The sequence below is a fragment of the Benincasa hispida genome, chromosome 9 (assembly GCF_027475165.1).
Source record: "Benincasa hispida cultivar pf3 chromosome 9, pf3_genome.v1.1, whole genome shotgun sequence".
Taxonomy (NCBI): Eukaryota; Viridiplantae; Streptophyta; class Magnoliopsida; order Cucurbitales; family Cucurbitaceae; genus Benincasa; species Benincasa hispida.
The window spans coordinates 33234167-33244162 of NC_143486.1; the positions used below are offsets into that span (position 1 = coordinate 33234167).

The 9996-nt window shown below is 29.7% G+C and overlaps 2 pseudogenes; both read left to right on the forward strand.

Annotated features, from left to right (window-relative positions):
• The first annotated feature begins 422 nt into the window (after positions 1-422).
• LOC150033750 (uncharacterized) lies at positions 423-1731 on the forward strand (annotated as a pseudogene).
• A 136-nt stretch (positions 1732-1867) lies between these two features.
• LOC150033751 (uncharacterized) lies at positions 1868-4627 on the forward strand (annotated as a pseudogene).
• Positions 4628-9996: the final 5369 nt, after the last annotated feature.

Below are 9996 nucleotides of genomic sequence, written 5' to 3' on the forward strand. Positions count from 1 at the left end.
GGTATGATTCTTGATATTCCAGGGAAAAGTAAGGATGGATTGAATGCTAGACATGATTTAGTTCATTTAAAAATTCGACCAGAGCTTACACCTGTTAACGGTGACAAAAAAAATATTCATTCCTTCCGCGTGTTATACTCTTACAAAGGATGAAAAACGTTGTGTTTTAAAGACATTGTCAGGTATAAAGGTTTCTGAAGGTTACTCACAATTGTCATGTGCTCTTACAACAATTATTTTCTATTGTGATAAGATCAGTGCTGCAAAAATATGTTTGGTATGCCATAACTCGATTGTGTATATTTTTCAATTCAATATGCAACAAGGACCTAGATGTGCAGCAATTAGAAAAGTTTGAAGAAGATATAGTGCTTATATTATATTTATTGGAGAAGTATTTACCTCTTTCATTTTTCACAGTCATGGTGCATCTCACAGTATACATAGTTAGGGAAGTCAAACTTTGTGGGCCTATATATCTATAATGGATGTATCCCTTTGAAAGATTCAGGAAAGTCATTAAAAACTCCGTGAAAAATAGATATCGTCCAGAAGATTGTATTGTTGAAAGTTATATAGTAGAAGAAGCCATTGAATTTTGTTCTGATTTCCTATCTGGAGTAGATCCTATTGGGGTTGGCACTCATAATTCAAAATATTGTTTAGACAATTAAAATATTGATAACCATTGTCTAAAGATGTTTCTTTCAAACCTGAACAAGAACTTTTATATCAAGCTCATCGGTATGTTTTGGAAAATACAATTGATGTGCAACCATATTTAGAGTAAATTTTGTCAATGGTTTTTTGGTTTTATTTTTTCATTTAGTTATGATATAAATCTAACTATACAATGCTTCAATGTTCACTTCAAAGAAAACATATGATGGTTTTGCAATTGTAACATCGAAATAAGTTCAAAAATCAGAAATGGATTCAAGAGGAACATAATCAGGTTTTTATATCTTGGCTACGAGAAGAGGTAAAATGTTCAACCTATTATTTTACATACATTTTTTAATGCCTGAGTTGGAATGAAAATTCTCATGGTAGGTGGCAACTAAGCTTGAAATGGGAAATACTGAAGTTTCAGATAACTTGAGGTGAATTGCTCATGGTCCTCATCCTTTTGTGATTACGTATGGTAGTTACGTAATTAATGGATGTTGCTATCACACAAAATCTTGTGATAAGGATCAAAGTATACAAAATAGTGAAGTTAGTTTAGTTGAAAAAACGATGCAAGTGTCTAGTTCAAAAGATAAAATTCTCATCATTGGAGGTCTGTCTTTTTATGGAGTGATACAAGAGATACAAGAACTAAATTATCATACGTTTAATGTTGTTCTGTTTAGATGTGATTGAGTTGAGAACAATAGTGGTATCAAAATCAATGAGCTCGGTTTTGTCTTAGTTGATTTAAATAGATTAAGTCACAAGTCTGATTCTTTTATAATAGAAGCCCAAGCAAGACAAGTATTTTATGTTGAGAATCCAAGTGATGTTAGATGGTCAATTGTGCTTACCCCACCACAAAGGGACTTTGAAGATAGATATAATGATGACGAACTTGTAGATACAATATTACACTGTCAAGGAATACCCAATGATATGTCGAATGTTGATGTACATAAGGACTTGGATGAGAACATGTCAACATATGTACGATTAAATTGTGAAGGCACATGGATACCTACAAAACATTTTATGGGTAGGTTATATATTGTGTAATATGATAATTTTTTTAATTTATAATTTTTATCAATCACATTTGATTTTTTTTTTTTGCTTAATATGTATACAATGCTAATTGTTTCTTAAATTTGATTGCAGTTTTTGACTTATACACCAGATGGAGCATAACACAATGGGTGACAAAGATTTAGTGCTTGGTGACAAAGAAATAGTAGTTGTTAGGTCAAATGAAACCACCAATCAAAAGAAGAGAGAATGGGGAGCTAGTATTATATTGGATGTAACACATATTAAGAGTGCGGTAGAAAAGAAGTTTGTGGAATACAATGAAGATGGCGTACCCATTGGTGAAAATGGAGTTAAGTTAAAGTCTTTCATTGGGTCCTCTATACATTATCATGTACCTATTATATTTACATCTTGGAAACGTGTGCCTACTAGTTGAAAGATAAGATATGTAGTACAATTGAGATATATATATTCAACTTTTTATCTTGATAATATTGTAGATGTATATGTAATGTTTTCACTAACTTTTCAATGTTTAAGCCGCCTTTGTAATTGATACAACATCTAGGAAGAATATTATGAAAACTGCAGGCATAGCTTGTCATCAGTTTAAGAATTGGCCGATAACAAAATACATTATGCCATTTAAAGATGAACCTCAACTTCTAATAAATCCATTAGAAGAGTATTAATTTATTTATCAAAGTCATTGAGAAGAGTTTGTAAGATCGAGATTGCATGTAAAGTTTCAAGTATATTATAATTTAATTTTATAAATATTTGTTAAGTCATTCCCTACTAATAATCATTATGTTTTTATAGGAAAAAAGATGCTTGCAACAAGAACGTTAATCTAAGAATAAGTACAATCATCGAATTTCAAGGAAAAGTTATGCTAATCTTGTTGAGGAGATGGTAAGAATTTAGTATATGTTCTCACGATTCCTAAATTTATTACAATATCTTATTTTTTTTCTTCATTTGAATGTAGAAGAAAGTATCTCAAATGAAAGTGATTTCGATTGAGCTAACCTGTGGAAGAAGGCTCGAGTTAATAAGAAATCAGAATATGATAATGAAGATGTTCAACAAGTCGTCAATCAAATAATAAGACAAGTATTAAATTTACATGAAGTATATGACATATAGCTTAATTATATTAAATTTCATTTCTTTTTAGGATGAGATTTCAAAGAATAATACAGATCCATTATGCCACAAACATCACTCTCCCAATGATATCTTAACACAAGCTTTGGATTCTTAAGAAAGGCACGGGTGTGTACTTGGGGTTGGTGGTTTTGTTACTCCAATGGCTTACTTTTATACAGTGAAACGAAAATTAAAACATGGGAAGGATTAAAACAAGAAAATTGTAAGTAAGAATGAAGCACTTCGTTAATGTGTTAGAGAATTAGAAGCTCGTCTTCAAATGTCATCTTCTACAACATTTTCTGGATATGGAAGTTGCTCAAAGCAATTTTTAGTAGATGAGATCGAATCTCAAGATAAACAAAAAGGCAAGATGAAGACTGCATATGAAAAGAAATAGAAATAGGAGATTAAGTCCCTAGAGAAACGAAGAGACAAGATAAAGGTGAATGTAAAAATTGCAACGTAGAAGATTTGAAAATATTTAAGGTAAGTGACTCTAATAAAATCAATTAAGTTAATCAAATGTCTAATTTTTCTACTTTATAACTTTTGTTGCTATGATTTTGTTGCATTAGGAGAAATCTTTAATGGAAATGACTAAGAAAAAGAAGTTAGTAACTCAACATCGGTTCTTCCGATATTCTTGAAATCCATTCTTAGATATACTGAAAAGGGGATGGCCAAAGAATCTAGTATTTCTTTACAACTTCCAGTTGGAATTTTTGGCATCAGTCGAAAGAGTTGTGTCCTGCGAGAGGATATAATTAACTTTTGTAACATGGATGAAGTCAAGACAATGAATTTGGTGGCTTACATGGCAAGTAATGTTATTATTTTTGTAGACTTCAGTTCTGATGTTTCTTTCCAATTTTGGTCATCTATAGTTATGTTATAAATCTTTTGTAGGTACTTGCACTCATCATTTATTGATTCAAAGGAAAGTTCACAATACACTTTTGTAGATCCATCTCTCATTCTTCTGGACATAACTCTCAGGAAGTTAAAACTCAAAACCTGTGTAGTAGACTAATGGTCTCAAAAGCAAACCAAATAGTTCTTGCTCCTTTTAATCCTTGGTGAGTTAAAACACATTTTGTTTTTATCAATTTTCATTAGCAATGAAAATACTAGTTATATTTTATTAACTAGTGGTCATTAAGCACTACTTGCTATAAATTCATACGATGATACTATGTACTACCTAGACTCAATAAGGACAACATCACGGGTAGATATAAGATATATAACTGACACGCAAGTTAACCTTTTTCATTTGTAGTGTTTGTTTTAAAGTGTACTTTATTTTAGAATTTATGGTTATTTCTTGACAAATAGGGCAATTGCGTTATTTCAATCTCAAAAGAATATTAAAAAAAGGCAGAAGCAAACCTTATGGAGAACAGTAAAGGCAAGTATAAATTAATAATGACTACTTAATCATCATAATAAGTAGACATCTAGTGCGTAAGGATTACATCATTCTTATTTACTGGTTTTTTCTCTGTAGTATCCTCCACAAGTTGGGAGCACTGAATGCAGATACTACGTCATGAGGTATATGAGGGATATTGTGACCAAAAGAAGCATTGTCATCTCAGATTTGGTTTGTTATCATTATTTTGAAATTTCAAATAGCATAGGGAAAAATAGAATCCATTATAATATTTTGCTTTTATGTTTATAGATTGATACAAGAAAACCGTACTCACAAATCGAGTTAGATGAGGTGCAGATAGAGTTGGTTGACTTTTTAGGTTGCTACATGTGATCGTCATTGGTCATTTTTGATGTGTTTGTTCTAATTGATCAATTTCCGGATTTACTTCATATCCATATAGGTGTAAATATCTTTTGGTATTGTCCAAATATGCCCCGTGGGGAGGATAGTTTTGGATTGGTACATGTGTGGGTATATAGATGTTTTTTATAGAAGTTCTGGAAATGTATTTTTTGAAACTATTCATATTGAGTTGACTATTAGAATTATGTCCCTTATATTATCTTGGAAGTGTCCATATGGGTTGATTGTTAGAATTATGTTCCTTAGGTTGTACTATTAACAATGTTAAAGAAGTTAAGTTTTTATAAAGGAATATTGGTGGTTTTTTGTTGATATATAAGTTTGTTAACGTGTGCATATTGTTTATTTGATGATGAATGTATGTCATATATATACAATGGATCAAAATACAGGAGCAATTATAGATCAAAACGTCAACATTGTAGATTTATCTAAAAAATCACAAGCAAATTTTTTGACGTTTTTTAAATATCAAGTTCACAAAATTTCTTGATGTTTTTTTCTTTGTCAAGAATGCTCATATTCTTGACATTTCAAAAATGTTAAGTGTCTGTGTTTCTTGACGTTTTTTAAATGTCAAGTTCACAAAATTTCTTGACCTTTTTTCCTTGTCAAGAATGTCCATATTCTTGTTATTTCAAACATGTCTGTATTTCTTGATGTTTTTTAAATGTCATGTGTTACTTTTCTTGACGTTTTTAAAACGTCAAGAAAATCGACATTCTTGATACTGGCTTCCTTGACATTTTCAAAAACGTCAAGAAAAGTTATTCTTGACATTTAAGAAACGTCAAGAAACACTGTTTTAGTTACATTTAACTCATTGGGTACCACTGTTTTAGTTAATTTAACTCATTGGTTGATCTTTAGACTTCAAAACTCTATGTACATATGAAGTAATGCACTTTTGATAGGTTTGTCACTTTCTTTGTTGTGTTGCTAGAGTGAATTAGTCAATTTTTGTGTTTGTTGAAATTTGAGTTGTGTACATAGAGGCAATAGTTGACATTTAAGTTCATCTACATAAGAAAGAAAAATATTATTGTAATTTTGGGATTGTTCGTATGTAAGGTGATAGTTGAATATATGAAATTTTTACTGAATATTTTGAGTTGATAGATCTTAAATATGAAATGTTTGTTTAGTTGATGAGAAATGTTTGTTTAGTTGATGAAATTGTATTGTTGGAATACAAAGTAGAAAATGGGAATATCAATTAGGATATTTAATTTGAAAAAGAAAGACACATACATGACATTGGAATTATGTCAAGAACTAAATAACTTGTATGTTATTTAGTGTTAAGATAACAATATATTTGGCAAATAAAAAATGTCAAAAGTAACCACATATGATATGTAATCAATGTTAATAATCAATAAACTTAACATGTTACCAGTGCCAAGTGTATTATGTTTCTTGACACGAAAATTATATCAAGAAACATATAACTTAATTTTTTTTTTTGGATCAAGTTATTCATTATACTTGAAGTGGATCATTTGACGTTTTCAAAAGTGTAAGATATATATATTGTTACCTGACATCGAAGAAACATCACCTAACTCAGTTTCTATAGTAGTGTAAACTTTTAAAATGACTATTTTCAAATATAGGAAAATGACCAACTTATTTACAAATATAACAAAATGTCACTGTTATTAGTGATAAACACTGATGGACATCTATTAGTGTCAGTTTGAAAATATTTACAGCAGTTTTATCACTTAAAACAATTATCCTTTATAAAACTTCTAAAATCATTCTAAAGTTAAGTCTAATACTTGTAAAAACTTCTGAAATCATCCAAAATTTCCTGATCATATCGCCAATAGATTAAAATCATTAAACTAGTAATTGTAAAAACTTCTGAAATCATCCAAAATTTCCTGATCATATCGCCAATAGATTAAAATCATTAAACTAGTAATTGCAGCATGAAGAAAAAGAAGCATTAATAAAGTATTCTATTAATCAAACTATAAAAACCAATTATCACTACATCAATCCCTAAGAACAAAAGGGTATGTTAGCTACTACACATGCTCATGAAATTAAAATTAACACAAAATCTCAAGCTAAAATTCATAGAAAACTACAAAAAGAAATGTAAGAAGGAAAATCAAAGACATGGAAATTAAATATCTCTCATCATTGTCATTATTCCCACACTATTCCCACACTGCACAACCTAAGGGGCGTTTGGTGGCCCGTAATGAGATGAAGTTATAATGAAATGTAATCTAAAACTCATGTTTGAATGGAACATTTTGAATCCGATTTATAATATAAAATTCATTCTATTTTGATAGTTTTCAATCCAACTCTCTTTTTTATTGTTTTCACACTTTACAAATTTATCTATACCATTTTCGATTACTTACGTTTTCCAACGTTCCTCAAAACAACATAAGAGTTTAAGAGTTTAAGCTCAAGTTAAAGTGATATGTTGGTTTATTTTTTAACATATCATCAATGAGAAATTAATTTTTTTAGAAAAAAGAAAGAATGCGGTATTTCCAAGAAAGTGAGATTTTGGTTTTTTAAAATGAAAAATGAAGAGATTAATTGTTTTAGAAACAAAAGAGGCAATATGTGAAACCGACCAAAGCCGAGTGGGAATTAAATGCAATGATTGACTGAATTCAAACACGTTACATAATATTAAATAAAATTTAAAAGAAAAAAAAAGAAAAGAAAATAGAAAAATAAAAAATATTAAAGAAAAAGAAAATGAGAATTTGAAAACCAACTGCCCAATGGGTTGTCTTGGAAAGCAAACAACGGTGTTGACTTTCAATCATTGCTAAATATTCAATAAATAGTGTTGGAAATTATTAATATGGTTAAATACGGTTTGCTTTGTAATAAGAGCGACCGAATTTTGAAGAAAGTAAATTACGAAGCACGAGGTGTATTCTTTTTTTCTTTAATCAACACTTAACTTTATTTACTTTCGAATAGTTAATTAGAGTAAAATAAATTTGTTTCCTAATTGGATAAATTATTGATTCAAAATGGAGTTAAAACAAATTATTTTGACCCTATACGTTCAAATGTTTAAATTAGACATTGTAATTTTAATGCATATTAAAAACAGTGTTTTCATTTAAAGATTATGGATATATTTCTTCATGACTCTTATTATGAAAAATTTACACTTTTGATTCATAAAGTTTGAGTTTGGTAGCATTGAAAATAGTCATTAGCCTTCCAGACACATGACACCATTAGCACCTGAAATGACACATGACACGATTAACCTTTCAGACACAAGACATAAATAGCACCCTAAAATAGTACATGACACAGGTAGTGCCATGAAATAGCACATGAATAATAAGAATCGACAATGTTTTACTTATCAAAGAAAGTTTATTATAAGCTTTAGATGATCAAATAAGTTTTGGATTTGAAACTTGTCCATCATCCATCTTATGTTTGGTGAGGGATTCTCAAGAGAAGGGATCTAGCAGTTCAAAAGGAAGGTGCAAAGTTGGCACTATGGTTGAAAAAGGGTATATTCATAATCAAAGAAAAAAAAAAAGTAGATACAAGTTTTTGCTCAAGATAAGGGCTATTAGGCCTCATCATCATTAGAATATCTGATCTAAGAAATGTGAAGACTAGGGGTATTCAAAAAACTCGATGACCCGAAAAAATCGATCAACCCAATCCAACCTGTGCGGTTTAGGTTGAGTTATCAACTCATTTGGGTTGAATTGAGTTTAAATAAATGAAAATTTTATGAGTTGGGTTGGTTCATAGGTTCATCTAATATAACCCAAACCAACTCGAATTTATTATTAACTTTAAAATATATTTTTTATTACATATAACACAATTTTTTTGTACATATATTGATTTTAATTTTATTTAATTCCAATATTTTTTTTAATAATTTATTTTTCAACAACTAAGTAGTTTCTTTGCATTTTAGAAAGAAAATTTTCACTATATAAATTGAAATTGAGTTGAAAAATCTTAATTCAATATATGAAATTAATTAAATAAGATTTTTACATATTTACGTTGTACTTCTTTTTAGAACAAAATTTTAAACAAATGACCTGATTAACCCGAACCAACCCAACCCAAATATTTCATGGTTGGATTGGGTTGGTTCATTTTTTAATAAGGGTTATTTGGGTTGAAAAAATTTACAATCCAACAAATTGGATTGGATCTGAAAAGTTTTTCAACCCAAACTAACCCAACTCACAAATACCCCCAGTTGAGAAATCTAATCGTTCCTTCATACACATTTTTTGTGGCATGCTTGGAGTGGATTCCTTCCCACAAGGGTAAATGTATACCACATGAATATAAGCGACACAAACTTTTATCCTTTTGTAGGAAAGCTCTCACAACTGGGCTTCATGCTATTGGGATTATAAATACACTTAGTCATATCAAAAGTGTGTTGAATCCTTTTGATTAGATTAAATAAAGTTTCGTTCATTTCTTAATTTTGCAGCAGCGGAAGTACGGGTCGAATCTACAAAGAACCTTCTTGTTTCTCAGTTAGAACGCCTACGATCTCGAGGTAATCAAGGAGGTTTGTCGATTGAAATTTTTGCAATGAAAAATAAATTTGCATGAAAATAAATGAGAGTAAGAGAGATTTGTAAAATTACGATTTAAAAGGTCTAGCTCGGGTTTAATTTGACATCTCCCCAATTTATTTAGTTGAACATTGAACTCTAAATCGAACTTCTTGCCTAAGCTTAACCAAATTGATTAGAAACTTGAATCAACCGTCCTAATTACCTAATTAGCCAATATGAGTAGAAGAATCCATTCTAAACATTTGAACTAATTGCATTATATTTGAGAGATTATGCTAGGATTTTAATGTATTAATTTACAAACGCCTTAACTCATTCAATACGATTTTATATCAATGTTAATTAAAACAATACTTATTGGTGGTTAACTTCACAACAAGGAAGTTAATCTAACTCTTTGCTTCCCTGTGATTTATTACCTTAATAAAAAATAAATCTAAAGTATGGAATTCCACAATCAAACATTGGTTGTCAATTAGTAACAAGAAATGTCATTCATAATAAGTATTTTCAGAGTAAAATCCCATAAACAAGAGTGTGTAAACAATTTACAATGAAGATCAAGTCTCACAATTAATCTAAAAAAGGGAAAACTATCAAATCCAAACTAGAATTATTTACCTTGGCCCATAATCATGTTTGTAATCAAAGGGCAAATGATCTCAAGCATTACCACAGACCTAAAATGAGAATAGAAGAGGAAAAGTGCACAGAAAATCGTGTGGCAGTCAGATTTTGTTTCACCTAAAAACAAAAAATTATATTTAT